Genomic DNA, 20,770 nt, shown 5'->3' with positions numbered 1-20,770 from the left:
GCTCTAACAGGGCATAAGACTCTTTCTAGTTCATTTCCAACCAAATTTGAAAGGCTTGGAATATCGAACGATTTCGGCCAAGGACGAGAAGGTAGCTCGTTTTTGGCTAGAAAACCAAGCTGTTAAGAACATGTAGCCGTTTCAGATGAAAATCCGATGTTCCTGCTGAAGGCGTGTATCTCACTGACTCTTTTAGCTGTTGCTAAGCAGACGAGGAAAAGAGTCTTTAAAGTGAGATCTTTAAAGGAGGCTGATTGTAGTGGCTCGAACCTTTCTGACATAAGGAATCTTAGTACCACGTCTAAATTCCAACCCGGTGTAGCCAAACGACGCTCCTTCGAGGTCTCAAAAGACTTAAGGAGGTCCTGTAGATCTTTGTTGTTAGAAAGATCTAAGCCTCTGTGACGGAAGACTGCTGCCAACATGCTTCTGTAACCTTTGATAGTGGGAGCTGAAAGAGATCTTTCCTTCCTCAGGTATAATAGGAAGTCAGCTATTTGGGTTACAGAGGTACTGGTCGAGGATGCTGATACCGACTTGCACCAGTTTCGGAAGACTTCCCACTTCGACTGGTAGACTCTAAGAGTGGATGACCTCCTTGCTCTAGCAATCGCCCTGGCTGCCTCCTTCGAAAAGCCTCTAGCTCTAGTGAATCTTTCGATAGTCTGAAGGCAGTCAGACGAAGAGCGTGGAGGCCTAGGTGTACCTTCTTTACGTGTGGCTGACGTAGAAGGTCCACTCTTAGAGGAAGAGTTCTGGGAACGTCCACCAGCCATTGAAGTACCTCGGTGAACCATTCTCTCGCGGGCCAGAGGGGAGCAACTAACGTCAACCTTGTCCCTTCGTGAGAGGCGAACTTCTGCAGTACCTTGTTGACAATCTTGAACGGGGGGAATGCATAAAGGTCTAGATGGGACCAATCCAGTAGAAAGGCATCTATATGAACTGCTGCTGGGTCCGGGATTGGTGAGCAATAAATTAGGAGCCTCTTGGTCATCGAGGTTGCAAAGAGATCTATGGTAGGTTGGCCCCATGTGGCCCATAATCTCTTGCACACATCCTTGTGTAGGGTCCATTCTGTTGGAATGATTTGACCCTTCCGACTGAGGCAATCCGCCATGACATTCATGTTGCCTTGAATGAACCTCGTTACTAGAGAAAGGTTTAGATCTCTTGACCAGGTGAGGAGGTCCCTTGCGATCTCGTACAACGTCATAGAATGGGTCCCTCCTTGCTTGGAGATGTACGCCAAGGCCGTGGTGTTGTCTGAGTTCACCTCCACCACCTTGCCTTGAAGGAGGGACTTGAAGCTTTTCAAGGCCAGATGAACTGCCAGTAGCTCCTTGCAGTTGATATGTAACGTTCTTTGATTCGAGTTCCAAGTTCCCGAGCATTCCCGACCGTCTAATGTCGCACCCCAGCCCGTGTCCGATGCGTCCGAGAAGAGAACGTGGTTGGGGGTCTGAACAGCCAGGGGCAGACCCTCTCTGAGGTTGATGTTGTCCTTCCACCAAGTCAGTGATGACTTCATCTTCTCGGAAATGGGGATCGAGACCGCTTCTAGCGTCTTGTCCTTTTTCCAGTGAACAGCTAGGTGAAATTAAAGGGGACGGAGGTGCAGTCTCCCTAACGAAATGAACTGTTCCAGGGATGAAAGCGTCCCTATCAGACTCATCCACTGTCTGACTGAACATCGTTCCTTCTTTAGCATGTTCTGGATGCATCCTTGGGCTTGACTTGTTCTGGGGGCCGACGGAAAAGCCCGAAAAGCTTGACTGCGAATCTCCATCCCTAAGTACACTATAGTTTGGGATGGGACCAGTTGGGACTTTTCCATATTGACCAGGAGACCCAATTCCTTGGTCAGATCTTGAGTCCACTTTAGATTCTCCAGACAGCGACGACTGGAAGAAGCTCTTAGAAGCCAGTCGTCCAAATAGAGGGAGGCTCTGATATCCGCTAAATGCAGGAATTTGGCAATATTCCTCATCAGCTTCGTAAATACAAGAGGAGCTGTGCTTAGGCCAAAGCACAGGGCTTGAAATTGGTAGACAACCTTTTCGTAAACGAATCTCAGAAAAGGTTGGGATTCTGGGTGGATGGGGACGTGAAAGTAAGCGTCCCTTAGGTCTAAAGAGACCATCCAGTCTTCCTTCCTGACCGCTGCTAGAACAGACTTTGTGGTCTCCATGGCGAACGTCTGCTTTGTGACAAAGACATTCAGCGCACTGACGTCTAGCACCGGCCTCCACCCTCCTGTCTTCTTTACCACTAAGAAGAGACGGTTGTAGAAGCCCGGGGATTGATGGTCCCGGACTTTGACTACTGCTCCCTTTTCTAGTAAGAGAGACACCTCTTGCTTCAAAGCTAGTCTCTTGTCTTCCTCTCTGTACCTGGGAGAGAGATCGATGGGAGATGTTGCTAGAGGGGGTTTGCGTACAAACGGGATCTTGTACCCTTCTCTGAGCAACTTCACAGATTGTGCATCCGCGCCCCTTTTCTCCCAGGTCTGCCAGAAGTTCTTGAGTCTGGCTCCCACTGCTGTCTGAAGAAGTGGCAGTCAGACTCTGCCCTTAAAGGACTTGGTACCTTTCTTCTTCCCACGTCTCCCTTCGGCACGAGCACCTCCTCTGCTGGAGGCTCTGCCACGAAAGGGCGGAATGAATCTGGACGCTGGAGTGTCCATCCTGGGTCTAGACAAGGTAGGCAAAGGGGTGGCTTTGCGGGCAGAGGACGCAACCAGGTCATGAGCGTCTTTTTGAATCAAGGAGGCAGAAATCTCCTTTATCAAGTCCTCTGGAAAAAGGCACTTTGAGAGAGGAGCAAACAGAAGTTCCGATCTCTGACACGGTGTTACTCCAGCTGACAGGAAAGAGCAAAGGTTTTCCCGTTTCTTGAGGACCCCAGAAACGAACGAAGCCGCAAGCTCACTGGATCCGTCACGTATGGCCTTGTCCATACAGGACATAATGAGCAAGGAAGCTTCCTTGTCAGAAGGGGAGATCTTCCTGCTCAAAGCTCCCAGACACCAGTCCAAAAAGTTAAAGACCTCGAAGGCTCTAAACACTCCTTTCAACAGATGGTCTAAGTCTGAAGGAGACCAACAAATCTTAGAGCGTCTCATGGCCAGCCTGCGGGGAGAGTCTACTAGACTTGAGAAGTCGCCCTGGGCAGAGGCAGGAACTCCCAAGCCGAGAACTTCTCCCGTGGCATACCAGACGCTCGATCTGGAAGAGAGTCTCGCAGGGGGAAACGTAAATGCTGTCTTCCCAAGGTTCTTTTTGGACTGCATCCAATCTCCTAACACTCGTAAAGCTCTCTTGGACGAGCGGGCGAGGACGAGTTTCGTGAAGGCAGGCGCTGATGACTGCGTGCCTAAAGCGAACTCTGACGGAGGAGAGCGTGGAGCCGCAGGCACAAACTGATCAGGAAACATCTCCTTGAACAAAGCAAGAACTTTTCTAAAGTCCAAGGAGGGTTGCGTGGTCTTGGGTTCGTCGATGTCCGTATGCGGGTCGTCAATGTGTGCAGCGTCGTCATCATCAGAGAGTCCATCTTCTGAAAGCTGAGGAGGAAGCGGCAAAGGAGTAGCAATCGGCTGGTCAGCTGAGTCCGGCAGCACGGGTGCACGCGTGACTGAACCAGACGCAACGTCATGGAACTGTTGCCCAGTCTGTGAACTGGCAACAACCATGGCAGCGCGGGGGCGCAAAGCGTCTACTCCAGACTGTCTAGTCTGCTGTGGGTGAGTAGAGGTAACCACACTGGGTTGCGGAGGTTGACGCACCGCGTCAAAACAAAACAACTTAGGTTGTTGTTGTACCTCGCGAACGTCAACGGAAGGTTCCGTGCGTCGCTGAACGTCAACATGCGGCTGGCAGGGTACACTGGAACGCATGGGTGGCGGGACTCTCACAGATGGAGTGCGGGAGAAGGTAGCCTCAGCGTCCACCGGACGCACAACCGTGGTTGGTTGTAGGCTAGAGGTTGGTGCAGCGTCAACCTTCTCCGCACGAAAGTCCTGCATCAATGACGTTAACTGTGACTGCATGGTCTGCAGCAAAGACCACTTAGGGTCTACAGGAGCAGATGCGGCAACAGACGGAGTTACTGCCTGATGCGGTACCGCTTTGCCTCTCTTAGGAGGTGAGCAGTCGTCGGAAGACTGCAGCGAGTCCGAACTGACCCAGTGGCTACAACTGGGCCGTTGGACTTGCGCGGAAGGGACCGACTTGCGCTTAAGAGGCCGCGAGACCTTGGTCCATGGATTCTTATGAGAAACCTCTTCCGCAGACGAGGAATAAATGGGCTCTCTCGTCTTCGTGTGGGTGGGGCGATCTTGGGTAGATACGCCCGAAACCACGGAGGGAACGTCTGTTCGCTGATTAAAGCCTCTCGAACCCTTTGGTCGTACGACATTGCTTCTCCCCTGGGCTTGGGAGCATGCAAGAGGTCCCGGACTGGGAGGACGACAGGCACGAACAGACGAACCCTCAAGCGCAACACTATCCACAACACTACCACTCACTTTATCACTACCCACTGCACTCTTACACTTCAGCTCCTTGACGTCTGCCATGAGCTGGTTACGGTCACTGGCCAAAGACTCGACTCTCTCAACCATCGAAGGTTGTTGAGTGCTAGAAGGGGGATCAGGAGCAACCACTACAGGGGAAGGAATAGGTTGTGGGGCATGAGGAGAGGAAATATCAACGGAGCGAGATGAACTTCTCCTGACTCTATCTCTCTCTAGCCTACGTGAATATTTCAGGAATTCGAGAAAATCGAATTCCGAAAGCCCAACGCATTCCTCACATCGATCTTCCAATTGACAGGTTTTATCCCGACAATTGGAACAAACGGTGTGCGGATCGATAGAGGCCTTCGGAAGACGCCTTGAACAGTCCCTAGCACTACACTTTCTGTATTTAGGGACTTGAGAAGGGTCAGCCATCTTGAATTAGTCAAAGGGGAATTCAAAAAACTATCCAAGTCGTCAACAAATAATCCGATATCAACAAAAGAATGCAAGGATTTATTGAAGATAACGTCTGCAAAGCGAAAGCTCAAAACTAGAAATGTGTACTTCACCAAAATATGTGAAAACCAATCCAGTAAGCAACAGCGAATTTAGTAGGTCTTGCCGGTGGCACGACAGAGAGAAAATTGAGTTCTGTGTTTACATTGAGTACTGAGTACCTGCTCGACAGATGGCGCTGTTGAAGTACACCCCCTACCTGCATAGCGATCGCTGGCGGATTTTGAACGTAGAGTTTTTCTGTCGGGCAGCAGAGCTGCAGCTTATATAATCACCGGCTAAGTTTAATATTGAAAAAAGTTGTTTTCCAGTTGATCAGAAACATGAGCAGACAAGATATCATATTTATTTGAGATTGGAAGTATGTTTAGAAGTAGAAGGATGGATGTATTGGCCTTGTGTGAGACAAAGATGAAAGGAAAGGGTGAAGTGATGTTTGGTGAAATGTCTGGTAGAGTGTCTGGGATTGAAAGGGGAAGAGCGAGAGAGGGTGTGGCTTTATTGTTGAGTGAATGGATGACAGGTAAAGTAGTGGAATGGAAGGAGATATCATCTAGGTTAATGTGGGTAAGGGTTAGGTTGGGTAGGGAATGTTGGGCGTTTGTCAGTGCGTATGGGCCAGGTAGTGAGAAAAGTGAAGAAGAGCGGAATGAGTTCTGGAGTGAATTAACTAGGTGTATAGAAGGACTGGGTAGAAGGAATTATGTGGTTGTTATGGGTGACTTAAATGCTAGAGTGGGTGCTGGAGAGGTAGAAGGTGTCATTGGGAAATATGGCGTACCAGGTGAAAATGAGAGTGGTGAGAGACTGGTAGATATGTGTGTTGAACAAGAGATGGTAATAAGTGCTAGCTTTTTTAAAAAGAAAGATAAGAATAAGTATACATGGGTAAGAGTGGCAAATGGAAGAGTAGTAGAAAGGGCATTAATGGATTATGTGTTGATAACAAAAAGAATGTTTGGAAGATTGAAAGACGTGCACGTGTTTAGGGGTATGGCTAACGGTATGTCTGATCACTTTTTGGTGGAAGGAAAATTGGTTGTAGCAAAAGAGTGGGGGAATAGAGTAGGTGGATGTAAAAGGGAGCTAGTGAGGGTTGAAGAGCTAATAAAACCGGGGGTAAAAAGTAAATATCAGGAAAGGTTGAAAATGGCATATGACGAGGTGAGAGTAAGAGAAACTGGTAATTTAGAGGAGGAGTGGAAGTTAGCAAAAGAAAATTTTGTTGGGATTGCAAGTGATGTATGTGGCAAGAAGGTTGTTGGAGGCAGCATGAGGAAGGGCAGTGAATGGTGGAATGAAGGAGTGAAGGTAAAAGTGGAAGAGAAAAAGAGGGCTTTTGAAGAATGGCTGCAGAGTAATAGTATAGAGAAGTATGAAAAATATAGAGAGAAAAAGGTGGAAGTAAAGCGCAAGGTACGTGAGGCAAAGAGGGCAGCTGACCTGAGGTGGGGTCAGGGACTGGGTCAGTCATATGAAGAGAATAAGAAGAAGTTTTGGAAAGAAGTGAAGAGAGTAAGGAAGGCCGGCGCAAGAATTGAAGAGACAGTGAAAGATGGAAATGGAAGGTTGTTAAAAGGAGAGGAGGTAAGGAAAAGGTGGGCGGAATATTTTGAAAGTTTGCTGAATGTTGAGGATGATAGGGAGGCAGATATAATTGCGGTTCCAGGTGTTGAGGTGCCAGTGATGGGAGATGAGAATGAGAGAGAGATTACAATAGAGGAAGTGAGGAGAGCACTAGATGAAACGAGAGTAGGAAAAGCATCGGGTATGGATGGTGTGAAAGCTGAGATGTTGAAGGAAGGGGGTGTGACTGTACTTGAATGGTTGGTGAGATTGTTTAATGTGTGTTTTGTGTTGTCAATGGTACCAGTAGACTGGGTCTGTGCATGTATTGTACCACTATATAAGGGTAAGGGAGATGTGCATGAGTGTTGTAATTCAAGAGGTATTAGTTTGTTGAGTGTAGTTGGAAAAGTGTATGGTAGAATACTGATTAATAGGATTAAGGATAAAACAGAGAATGCAATCTTGGAAGTACAGGGTGGTTTTAGAAGAGGTAGGGGTTGTATGAATCAGATTTTTACAGTTAGGCAGATATGCGAGAAATATTTAGCAAAAGGTAAGGAGGTGTATGTTGCGTTTATGGATCTGGAGAAAGCATATGATAGAGTTGATAGGGAAGCAATATGGAATGTGATGAGGTTATATGGAGTTGGTGGAAGGTTGTTGCAAGCAGTGAAAAGTTTCTACACAGGTAGTAAAGCATGTGTTAGAATAGGAAATGAGGTGAGCGATTGGTTTCCGGTGAGAGTGGGGCTGAGACAGGGATGTGTGATGTCGCCGTGGTTGTTTAACTTGTATGTTGATGGAGTGGTGAGAGAGGTGAATGCTAGAGTGCTTGGACGAGGATTAAAACTGGTAGGCGAGAATGATCATGAATGGGAGGTAAATCAGTTGTTGTTTGCGGATGATACTGTACTGGTAGCAGACACAGAAGAGAAGCTTGACCGACTAGTGACAGAATTTGGAAGGGTGTGTGAGAGAAGGAAGTGGAGAGTTAATGTGGGTAAGAGTAAGGTTATGAGATGTACGAGAAGGGAAGGTGGTGCAAGGTTGAATGTCATGTTGAATGGAGAGTTACTTGAGGAGGTGGATCAGTTTAAGTACTTGGGGTCTGTTGTTGCAGCAAATGGTGGAGTGGAAGCAGATGTACGTCAGAGAGTGAATGAAGGTTGCAAAGTGTTGGGGGCAGTTAAGGGAGTAGTAAAAAATAGAGGATTGGGCATGAATGTAAAGAGAGTTCTATATGAGAAAGTGATTGTACCAACTGTGATGTATGGATCGGAGTTGTGGGGAATGAAAGTGATGGAGAGACAGAAATTGAATGTGTTTGAGATGAAGTGTCTGAGGAGTATGGCTGGTGTATCTCGAGTAGATAGGGTTAGGAACGAAGTGGTGAGGGTGAGAACGGGTGTAAGAAATGAGTTAGCGGCTAGAGTGGATATGAATGTGTTGAGGTGGTTTGGCCATGTTGAGAGAATGGAAAATAGCTGTCTGCTAAAGAAGGTGATGAATGCAAGAGTTGATGGGAGAAGTACAAGAGGAAGGCCAAGGTTTGGGTGGATGGATGGTGTGAAGAAAGCTCTGGGTGATAGGAGGATAGGTGTGAGAGAGGCAAGAGAGCGTGCTAGAAATAGGAATGAATGGCGAGCGATTGTGACGCAGTTCCGGTAGGCCCTGCTGCTTCCTCCGGTGCCTTAGATGACCGCGGAGGTAGCAGCAGTAGGGGACTCAGCAGTATGAAGCTTCATCTGTGGTGGAAATGTGGGAGGTTGGGCTGTGGCACCCTAGCAGTACCAGCTGAACTCGGCTGAGTCCCTGGTTAGGCTGGAGGAACATAGAGAGTAGAGGTCCCCTTTTTGTTTTGTTTCTTGTTGTTGTCGGCTACCCCCCAAAATTGGGGGAAGTGCCTTTGGTATATGTATGTATGTTGAAGTGTGACTTTAGTGTTTCTTATGGTAGAAGGCAAGCGAAGCGGAGGTCTCTCTCTTTTTCGATTGAAAGGTTGTGAGCTACAAGATTTTTGCACCTTCCCCACCACAGGTGCACCAGGTAAATTGGTTTCAAGTGGAACCTCCATCAAATTAGGCAAGGACACAGCCTGATAGAGGTTTGTACTATGGTTTAGAATGGGAGTAGATGGCTTTTGAACACATTTCAGATCTTTAAGTATGTTTTGATTTTTCCACAATTTCTGGATATAAATTTTCAATGGGACTTTCATCTTTGTTAACTACTTTCACATCTTCCTTATGTTGGAAGTGAGGACACTATTTTTGTCAACGTCCTATGGCAAGTTTTTCTTCAAAACCAGTGAAAAGGGTTGCCCTGGCCTTATGTTTTTCAAGAGATCTTTTACAAGCCTCTTTAAATGTAACTCTATCCAGTCCTAATAACCTGAATTTCTTTTTCAAAAATAAATCTAACTTCTAAATGTAGCTGGGTGTGCTTCCCCACAATGTATACAACTTGGATTTTCTGTACATGCTCCAAGACTACTTTTTCCACACTTGGCACAAACAGCTGTCTTATTATTCAATTTTCTTTGCACTTCTGACTTAAATGGCATACATTTGGCAATGATAACATTACAATGGTGAATCGATGTATGGTTTCGTCTTCAAAGATAGACAACCAGCTTTAATAATGTTAGGTAGTCTGCAATGATCAAATGTAACAAAGTAGCAAGAGGAATATGTTGTTCAAAAACACTCTTCCTCATTCTAACTACTTTTACTACTCCTTGACTTTTCAGTTCACCCTTAATTTCTTTTTCCTCTGTATCTAGCAATTCTGGAGCATATATCTCACCCCTACTCTGGTTGAAAATAGGGTGCGAAAAGCAATTGACACTATGACCATCCAATGTTGAAAGTGTTTTTAATCTTTCGCTCTGTATTGGGGATAATGTCTCTATCAAGAGACTTCCATTTCCCTGGGGAAGAATTTTTGGCTGCCCTCCACATATGTTTCCTATTAGCTTTAAAAATATTCACCTTTTCATGTCTTCCATTTTCCAGTTCTAAAAATAAAAAAAATCATAATTCACTACTTCATAGTGGCCAGGTAATACTCCTGCTTTTCTATATTTTTCTGTCCTGTCATTATTTCTTACTCACTCTCTTCTTCCGTTTTCCTATAATCATTCTTTACATGACATGAATAAGGTTCTAATGTTACAATAGTAGAACCGAAATTGGACTAGTCAGTACCGAGGTTCATGTTTGTATTTTCCCGGTCGTCAACACGGCTTGGTTTGTATAAAAAAAGCAAGCCGGTTATCCACCTCTTATTGAAGGATATCAGTCCTCCTATTCCATGTGGCCCAACACAAGAAGAGGCTTCAGCGGGGACCAGTCCTCTATTAGAGAGGGGCTGCCTCTCCTTAGGTGGGCGTACACTGGTCAGTGGGGGTAGTTAGCCCCTCCCACCAACGACTCCAATGCCTGGGGTCACCCATTACCCACAAATATGGGCGACTTCAAACCGAATCACTGGAGCCCGACTCTTAAAAGACTAAGTCTACACCCACTGGGGTCTGCCAGAGGGTGATGGCATCTAAATTTGCACAGGTTGAGATAGTATGCCATCCATGCCACACTGCGTAAAATCCAAAGAAGCAGTCAAACCAAAGTCGTCAACAAGTTCACGCCCAAGAGGAAGAGACAGGAGGATAAAAGAAATAACCAAAAGAAAGAGAAAAAGTGCTGACTAATTTAGTTGGATCAACAACGGGGCACCAAGGTCCAGTGGGCAAGCAGTTCCCACCGTTCATCAGAGCCCAGCTGCTAATCTCTAAGCCTACCATCCTTGCATCTGGGGGGGGGGGGGGGTTCCCTGACTGTGGATCTGTTCGCGACATTCCTGAACTTCAGGCTCCCGCTTTACTGATCCCCAGAGTTCGGTCTCACTAGCTCTTTGGGGAGATGCATTCCAATAACTGAGGTACAACATCGACATGTACGCATTTTCCTCATTCTGTCAGATGAGAAGGTTGCTCAACAAGGTCAGAGCATCCAACAACCTACACATGAATCATAGTTCTGCAATGGCATCACGCAGAATGGTTTTCCGGACCTTCTGCAGCTCATAATAGAGCCACCGAGGGTACTCCCCCATAACCAGATCTACTCAAACAGCTCCACGTGAATATCGTCCACAAAGCAGTAGTTTCCCTACGTCTTCACGACTGGAGACTTTCCAGCATCCCCTCTTCCAGAGAAGCTTTTCTTAACAAGTTTCAAAAAGGATGCCTCCGAAGATCCTCTACTTCAGGCTACCAGGCATAATGAACAGTCTTCTGTGGTTGGTGTCACTGAAGAGGTACAGGTATCTCTCACCTCAATGCTACTCTTCCAATAATAGCACCTCAATGCTACTCTTCCAATTATGGTAGAGTTCCTTGTTTACCTTCTAGAGGACAAGCTTCCCATCGGTCTCGGCAGTAAAAGGATACTGCTTGGCCTTAAGCATGGCCTATAGACTGATTGGAATCGAACTTTCCTCTTCGTTGAATTGCCTCCTCTCATACGAAGCTATAAGATCACCTGCTCCCCGTCGGAAGTTAAGACCACCTTGGAACGTAGTTCAGGTCCTTCCTTTCCTGAAGGGCTCCCCCTACGAACCTTTATGTTGTTCCTGCTCCTTTTAGCTTCGGCAAAGAGGGTTAGTGAACGTCATGGTCTATCCTACAATGTTGCCCATGCCAGGGGTTGGAGGGAAGTGAAACTTGGCTTCGTCCCCAAATTTAATGCAGACTCAAAATGTTATTTTGATAATAAAATAAATTTTTGAATATACTTACCCGGTGATTATAATAGCTGCAACTCTGTTGCTCGACAGAAAAACTCTACGGAAAAATTCGCCAGCGATCGCTACACAGGTAGGGGGTGTACTCAACAGCGCCATCTGTCGTTCAGATACCCAGTACTCATTGTAAACAAAGAACTCAATTTTCTCCTCGGTCCACTGCGTCTCTATTGGGGAGGAAGGGAGGGTCCTTTAATTTATAATCACCGGGTAAGTATATTCAAAAATTTATTTTATTATCAAAATAACATTTTTCAATATTTAACTTAGCCGGTGATTATAATAGCTGATTCACACCCAGGGGGGTGGGTAGAGACCAGCAAAATATGTTTACATCATATGAGCTAAGAATTTTTATTTCATTTTAGAAGTTATCAAAATAACTAAAACAAAATAAATAGGTACCTGGTAAGGAAGTCGACTTGAACAATTACTCTGCCTTTTTAAGTACGTCTTCCTTACGGAGCCTCGCGATCCTCTTAGGATGCTGAGCGACCCCTAGGATCTGAAGTATCAAGGGTTGCAACCCATACAACAGGACCTCATCAAAACCTCTAATCTAGGCGCTTCTCAAGAAATGACTTTGACCACCCGCCAAATCAACTAGGATGCGAAAGGTTTCTTAGCCTTCCGGACAACCCAAAAACAACAATAAAAACATTTCAAGAGAAAGATTAAAAAGGTTATGGAATTAGGGAATTGTAGTGGTTGAGCCCTCACCCACTACTGCACTCGCTGCTACGAATGGTCCCAGAGTGTAGCAGTTCTCGTAAAGAGACTGGACATCCTTAAGATAAAAAGACGCGAACACTGACTTGCTTCTCCAATAGGTTGCGTCGATTATACTTCGCAGAGATCTATTTTGTTTAAAGGCCACGGAAGTTGCGACAGCTCTAACTTCGTGTGTCCTTACCTTCAGCAAAGCTTGGTCTTCCTCATTCAGATGGGAATGAGCTTCTCGTATTAACAGTCTGATAAAATAGGATAAAGCATTCTTTGACAAAGGCAAAGATGGTTTCTTAACTGAACACCATAAAGCTTCAGACGGGCCTCGTAAAGGTTTAGTTCGTTTTAAATAGAACTTAAGAGCTCTTACAGGGCATAAGACTCTTTCTAGTTCATTTCCAACCATACGATAAGTTTGGAATATCGAACGATTTTGGCCAAGGTCGAGAAGGCAGCTCGTTTTTGGCTAGAAAACCAAGTTGTAGAGAACATGTAGCCGTTTCAGATGAGAATCCGATGTTCTTGCTGAAGGCATGAATCTCACTGACTCTTTTAGCTGTGGCTAAGCATACCAGGAAAAGTCTTTAAGGTGAGATCTTTCAGGGAGGCTGATTGTAGCGGCTCGAACCTGTCTGACATAAGGAATCTTAGTACCACGTCTAAAATCCAACCAGGTGTAACCAAACGACGCTCCTTCGTGGTCTCAAAAGACTTAAGGAGGTCCTGTAGATCTTTATTGTTGGAAAGATCTAAGCCTCTGTGACGGAAGACTGATGCCAACATGCTTCTGTAACCCTTGATAGTGGGAGCTGAAAGAGATCGTTCTTTCCTCAGATATAAGAGGAAGTCAGCTATTTGAGTTACAGAGGTACTGGTCGAGGATACGGATACTGACTTGCACCAGTTTCGGAAGATTTCCCACTTCGATTGGTAGACTCTAAGGGTGGATGTTCTCCTTGCTCTAGCAATCGCTCTGGCTGCCTCCTTCGAAAAGCCTCTAGCTCTCGAGAGTCTTTCGATAGTCTGAAGGCAGTCAGACGAAGAGCGTGGAGGCCTTGGTGTACCTTCTTTACGTGTGGCTGACGTAGAAGGTCCACCCTTAGAGGAAGTGTTCTGGGAACGTCTACTAGCCATCGAAGTACCTCGGTGAACCATTCTCTCGCGGGCCAGAGGGGAGCAACTAGCGTCAACCTTGTCCCTTCGTGAGAGGCGAACTTCTGCAGTACCTTGTTGACAATCTTGAACGGAGGGAATGCATATAGATCTAGATGTGACCAATCTAGGAGAAAGGCATCTATATGAACTGCTGCTGGGTCCGGGATTGGTGAGCAAAATATTGGGAGCCTCTTGGTCATCGAGGTTGCGAAGAGATCTATGGTTGGCTGGCCCCAGGTGGCCCAAAGTCTCTTGCATACATCCTTGTGGAGGGTCCATTCTGTTGGAATTATTTGTCCCTTCCGACTGAGACAATCTGCCATGACATTCAAGTTGCCTTGGATGAACCTCGTTACTAGTGATATGTTTAGACCTTTTGACCAGGTGAGGAGGTCCCTTGCTATCTCGTACAACGTCAGAGAGTAGGTCCCTCCTTGCTTGGAGATGTACGCCAAAGCCGTGGTGTTGTCCGAGTTCACCTCCACCACTTTGCCTTGAAGGAGAGACCTGAAGCTTTTCCAGGCCAGACGTACTGCCAGTAGCTCCTTGCAGTTGAAATGCATTGTCCTTTGACTCGAGTTCCAAGTTCCCGAGCATTCCCGACCGTCTAATGTCGCACCCCAGCCTACGTCCGATGCGTCCGAGAAGAGAACGTGGTTGGGAGTCTGAACAGCCAGGGGAAGACCCTCTCTTAGGTTGATATTGTCCTTTCACCAAGTCAGACAAGACTTTATCTTTTCGGAAACCGGGATCGAGACCGCTTCTAGCGTCTTGTCCTTTTTCCAGTGAAAAGCTAGATGGTATTGAAGAGGACGGAGGTGTAGTCTTCCTAGTGACACAAATTGTTCCACGGATGACAGCGTCCCTACCAGACTCATCCACAGCCTGACTGAGCAGCGTTCCTTCTTCAGCATCTTCTGGATGGATAGCAGGGCTGGGGGCTGATCGTCTTGTTGTTCAGCAACGTCCTCATCAGAGGGTTCCTCATCCGAAACTGATGAGGAAACGGCAACGGAGTGGGCAACGTCTGGCTCGCTGAATCCGGTCGCACTGGTGGATGCGTGACGGAGCCGGACGCAATATCATGGAACTGCTGCACAGTCTGTGAACTGTCAACAACCATGGGTGCGCGAGGAAGCACAGCGTCAACCCGAGACTGTCTAGACCGTCTGGGTTGTGCAGTCAACACCCTACCGGGTTGCTGAGGTTGACGCACTGCGTCAAAACAAGTCACCTCTGCTGGTTGTTGAACGTCCTGAACGTCAACAACCACCTCCGAGCGTCGCTTAACGTCAACGTGCGGCTGGCAACCCACACTGGGTCGCATCGGTGGAGGAACCACCTCAACTGGCAGACGCGAGTAGGTTACCTCAGCGTCAACAGGGCGCACAACCGACCGGTTGGAAGGTTGTTGGCCAGAAGGTTCGGTAGCAACCTTCTCCGCATTTAAGTCCTCTATCAAGGACGCAAGCTTGGACTGCATGTCTTGCAGCAAAGCCCATTTAGGGTCTACGGGAGCAGGTGTGGCAACAGACGGGGTTAGCGACTGAGGCGGAACCGTTTACCATCCCTGAAAGCCTTGTTATGCGTGACATAATAGTACAGCAAAACTTCAAAGGCTCGACAACAGCTGTGAAGTTGACCTGTAAACAACTTGGAGCGTCTCCTGGCTAGGCGCCAGGGAGAGTCTACCAGAATTGAGAAGTCTATCTGGGCAGAGGCATGAACTCCCAAGCCGAGAACTTCTCTCGTGTCATATCAGACTCTCGCTCTATAAACCAGTTTAAAAGAAGGGAAAGCAAAGGCTGTATCCCCCAAACTCCTCCTGGTGAAAAACCAGTCGCCTAGCCAACGTAACGCTCTCTAGGAGAGCGAGAGAGCACTAGCTTAAAAACAACGGCTTCGAAGTAGCTAGGCCTAGTGTAAGCTCTGACGTTTAGGCGAACGAGGAGCAGCAGTTACAAAAAGATCCGGACAAAGATCCTTAAAAAATCATCATGATTTAATTAAAGTCCATAGGAGGCTAAGCAGCTTTAGGCTCCTCTCCATTTGACAGAGTCCTCAAGGGAATATCAGTAGGAGGGAGAACAGCAACTTCCTCATCTACAGGAACCTTGTCCGATAAAAGCTGAGTCTCTCACTGGTGCATTAGTAGCGGACCAGAACGCAACGTCATGTAACTGCTTGACAGTCTGTGAACTGTCAACAACTGAACTGTAAACCACAACAGGTGCGTGAGGACGCACAGCGTCCACTCGAGACTGCTTTGACTGCCTAGACTGAGCAGTCAAAACGACTCTAGAATGCGGAGGTTGACGCACAGCGTCAAAACAAGTTAACTCCGATTGTTAGTGAATGTCTTGAACGTCCACAGGAGCATCAGCAAGTGGCCTAAGGCCAAATGCGGCTGAAAAACCACACGAGACCGCATCGAGTGTGGTTCTAAACAACCTGACTGACGTGACTAAGCTACGCCAACGTCAACAGTAAGCACAAAGGAACGTTAGGTTGGCTGAAAGCCAGGATATCGATGAGATAAACGGCTAGACTCAACGGACTAATCGGTAGAATAGTCTTCCATAAGGGAGGCAAGCATATACTGCATGTCTTGCCATACAACCCATTAAGGATCAACGGAAATGGTTGTGGTAAGAGACGAGGGTAACGTCTGTGACCGCAACACTTTGCCTACAAAAAAAGACTCTCGGAGTCTGTGTTACGCTTTTGTTAGGCGGCGAGCAGTTATCCGATGACTGCATAGGGTCAGAGCTGTCCTAATGGTTGCAACCAGGACGCTGGACCTGTCCTGAAAGGACTGACTTTCGCTTAAGGGCTTCGAAACCTTGTGACAGGTTTCTTATGCGAAAAGCCTACGGATGACGAGGAGAAACAACGTCTCTCTCGTCTTATGGTAGGAGAGATCTTGGTAAGATACACCTGATACCATAGAGGGAAAAACGTCTGTTCGTTGGTCAAGGCCTCTCGAACCCATAAGTCGTTTGACATTACTTCTTCCCTGGGCTTGGGAGCACGTAAGAGGTCCCGGACTAGGTGAACGACAGGCACGAACAGACGAACCCTCGGACGCAACACTGTAACACTTTGCGCCTCAGACGCAACACTGTAACACTTTGCGCATATCACTTTATCACTTCGATTTTCTGTTTTGCACTTATTTCTACCTGAAACACGCAATTCTACCCTACATTAAAAGGTAGTAATTGCGAAATCAGTCGTATAATGCAAGCTCATTAATACCAGCAAAAAACAGAAAACATATATTAAGATAAAAAAAAAAAAGTGGTTGGGAAAGAGACTAAACACTAGTTCATATAACTACGTTTTCAATCTCTCACCGCACATAGCCTGGGGACGAGAATAAAAACCTAAAAACGTTTTATCCTTCCTCCCCGTACAGCGACTAGGGACGCGAGTAACACGAGAACAACGTTACCCGCTTGAACGGAACGTTTTCTCTCCTCTCTTTCCCTCCGTCTCTATCTCTCTCTCTCTTGATTTCGCACCTAAGAGAAGAGCCCAATTATATTTCGTCAAAAAAAAAAAATGTTATTTGACTAAAGGAAAAAACTGAAAGGTTTTTCAATAAAAAGTACCTTTAAATTAGAATTTAAAACATTTAAGCTAAGAAAGAATGAACAAAACGTCAGAATCGATTTACTCTTACTGCAAAGTGAAACCATGAAACACTCTCTCTCTATCGTAACGATAGAGCGCATGTTGAACGTCCTGAACGTCAACAACTGCGTAGCATAAAAAAACTAAACGTTAGTTCATCTTTGAAAACAGTACGAACACTATCAAAGAAATTCTTTCATAAAATATTACATTTAAAAAGTTTTAAATCCTTAGCTCTTTAAAAGCTAATTACGATATAAAGGGCTCAATGTTGATTAACTTCGGTTTCCAAGTTAGGACCGCCTACTCTCAGGAAAGGTCTATATAAACAAAACATTAAAATTTATTTTTATATGTTTATAATAAATGGAAAGTTAATCGAAGAGGCCTAATAAAGGCGGAGAGATATAAAATATATAGAGGAAAATCTATAACGTGATAAGAATTACTAAAGGCCTAAACACACTTCCGTCTAAGGGAAGGGTCGGCCATTTAAAAGTGAAAGAAAGTCCATACTCTCTTTGTCACCATAATTAAATCTATCCAAAACGAGTTCAAGATTTAAGATGAAGATAAAACACCTGCATAGCGAAAGCTCAAAACTAGAATAAAGTACTTCACCAATTAGTTGTGAAAAAACTCCAGTTTAGCAACGGCGAATAAGAGCGTCTTGTCGATAGCTCGACAGAGAGAAAATTGAGTTCTTTGTTTACAATGAGTACTGGGTATCTGAACGACAGATGGCGCTGTTGAGTACACCCCCTACCTGTGTAGCGATCGCTGGCGAATTTTTCCGTAGAGTTTTTCTGTCGAGCAACAGAGTTGCAGCTATTATAATCACCGGCTAAGTTAAATATTGAAAAATCCATTATTCACGGACCCTAGGTTCGGGACTTTCCGGATTACGAGTCTTCGTTCTGTGACTGATGACCCAGATCAACGGTTACTATGCCCAGTAAGAAGTTTAAGATATCTTGAACGCACTACAGCAGCTTGTCCCCGTGTGCCAACTCTTTTTGTTAGCACAAGGAGAGTCACAAAGAATACCATTTTTGGTTGGATTTGCAAGGTAATTGACCATGCATTAAATTCTGACCCTCCTCCTACTAGACGACCTAGAGCTCATAACGTCGGGCATTAGCATGTCCCTGGCATTGAAACGCAACTACTCTTCGACACTATTACAGTATTACATGCGGGCATGTGGAAACTTCCAACCACTTCCACCACCCACTACCTGCAAGACGTGACCAACTGGTATTACAAGTGGGCGTGTTGGAACATCATGAACACTTTCACCACACACTACCTGCAAGACGTGACCCATAGGAGAATGGATACTTTGTCCATTGGTTCTGTGGTGGCTGCACAACAGGTGGTTTAAAATAGCTCAAGCTCCTAGCTGGACAAGTAGCAGATGAATGAGGACATTGGTTACCCAAGATTAGTCTGTATGAATGTTAAGAATGAATGGCTCTTTTCTTTTCCTTCATCTTCCCCTCTCTTGGGGAACAGCTCCATGGGTCCTCTCCACGCTGGCCTCATCGATCTGCAGGTAGTAAAAATTTCCCTTGTGTAACATAGTATATTCTTTAAACGTGTACATGTGGGTGGGAACTGTATTGGGAACGTCTATGATTGTATCATATTCCTATTTTTAAACTCCGAATAATCTTACCTAGACAGCCACATTGTTAGTTTCTCACAAACACACGTTGCTCAGGCCGCTACAAGCACATTCTATAATGTCTCCTTTTGGCAAGGTGTCAATATTACTTCCCGGTTACAGTCTAATCTGTACGGGTCAAAACCCAGGGCCATGACCAAGCCAGAAGTCAGACTACCGGTCCCTTATAGGGGGAGTCATCCCTACTAAATAGCGTGTTTGTCTTGAGTTGGAAAAGTGACAAATATGAAAGTAATTTGTATTTTTCCTAACATACAAACATTTAGCTATCTAATCAAATTGTCTGCCATAGCCTGTCCCCAAAAAGTCCTGCCTGCAATAAAAAATGGGGAAGGATTTCCATTGTGTGACTGAGAGCGGGTAGTAGCGTGTGTGGGCATTTTTCATAGGATTGGAGTGCCGCTTCAGTCCTTGAGGGCAAACCATAGGGTCAGTCCTCTGCGTGTATGGCCGGCTTAAGTACGTCAAGTCCATGAGGACAAACCGTAGGGTCAGTCCTCTGCGTGTATGGCTGGCTTAAGGAGGTCATAATGTGACAAAGTGTAACATGTAAAAGACTGCAGCTGCACTATGAAAAAAAAAAAATATAGCAGAAATGAAGATAAAATAGAAAGCATAGCGGGTATACCTTGGGGCCAAATTTGCAGACCCTGTGTGTGAGGAACACTTTTAGCACCATCACTCCAATAGGTAAGTTTGCGCTTAAACAACAGATGGAGCAATAGTCACTCTATTATGAACTAATGAAATCCTGCATTAGGTTAGGTATCAACTTTAAGCAAAGTATATCAACAAAAAAAGATACATCATTACAAAGAATTAACTATTCAATGTTGTATCCAGTACACAAACGCACAAATGAATCAATATATCTATCTATCTATATTATTATCATTATTATTAGCTAAGTTACAGCCTATTTGGTAAAGCAGAATGCTGGCCCCAACAGAGAAAAATAGCCAAGTGAGGAAAAGAAATAACTAAACTACAGTAACAACATTAAAAACTATTTCTTATATAAAATATATGTGTATACACAGTATTTTTCACCAATACCAATAAGGATTTTGGATAACAACATTGTATGATCCAATAAAATGTTACATAAACTAAATGTATCTAGCTTACATAAATCATATAAATAAAATTTAAAAACTACTCTATCATATGAATACCAGTTTAACCAACCTTTGGTTTTCAACTTGGGAGATACAGGAACTCTTGGGGGGGGGGGAGACTTTCCAAAACTGGATTGTTATCAATCACTAGTGCTAACTCTGCATCTGTTACTGAACGTCCAATAGATTTTATCCGTTTAAGCTAGTACTTTTCTCTGTAAATAGAGTACAGTAGTAGGCTATTTAAAACAACCTTTTTTTTTTTACATACCGATGATTATATGGATATATTGTACACAATGGTTTTATTGTAGTGTATTACAGGGCAATGTAACCTAGGAAAACAACTACTTTTTCTTATAGAAAAGAATACGCTCTCTTCGAAAATGACACTCGTTCCCGTCGCAAATGAATAGTTTCAGAAATATATATACATCTATATCCTACGATATAGGTGGTTACTCGGGGTTATCACACCCTGTAACACAATACAAATTTACCCTATTGCCTTCATGTCATGAAAATCGTGTTAATTTCGGAGAGAGAGAGAGAGAGAGAGAGAGAGAGAGAGAGAGAGAGAGAGAGAGAGAGAGAGAGAGAGAGAGAGAGAGAGAGAGAGAGAGAGAGAGAGAGAGAATGTATGTTTGTGCGAGTATTTCTGTAAATTATTATAGGAAAAACATTGTACTACTCTATATCAAATTTAAATATCACCATTTCTTGGATATAATTTCCGTCGATATGTTAAATGTTGGCACATATTTAAATGACTATTAGCAACACTAATCAAATTGCCTTATCGCAATGAAAGCACCTTAATTTCACTTCCGGCAATATCAAACATCCAAACCTTTCTCTATATTTTCATCACCTCATCGAAACAAAATCTTGTTTCTCTTATTGTTCTTTATTACTTCTCATATCTGTTTTTAAACTTTTCCTCACTGGGCTATTTATCCCTAATGGAGCGTTAGGGCTTTCAGCATTCTGTTTTTCCACCTAGGACTGTAGCTTATCTAGTAATAATACTAATAATAA

General features: G+C 45.0%; 1 protein-coding gene across 1 annotated transcript in view; it reads right to left on the bottom strand.

Moving 5' to 3' along the window:
• Positions 1-20,770, bottom strand: part of LOC137658652 (aprataxin-like) — an 82,147-nt gene that overhangs the window by 60,851 nt on the left and 526 nt on the right. The window lies entirely within an intron of this gene.

Source organism: Palaemon carinicauda, chromosome 19 (assembly GCF_036898095.1).
Source record: "Palaemon carinicauda isolate YSFRI2023 chromosome 19, ASM3689809v2, whole genome shotgun sequence".
Lineage (NCBI taxonomy): Eukaryota > Metazoa > Arthropoda > Malacostraca > Decapoda > Palaemonidae > Palaemon > Palaemon carinicauda.
This window is presented reverse-complemented; position numbering and strand designations above follow the sequence as displayed.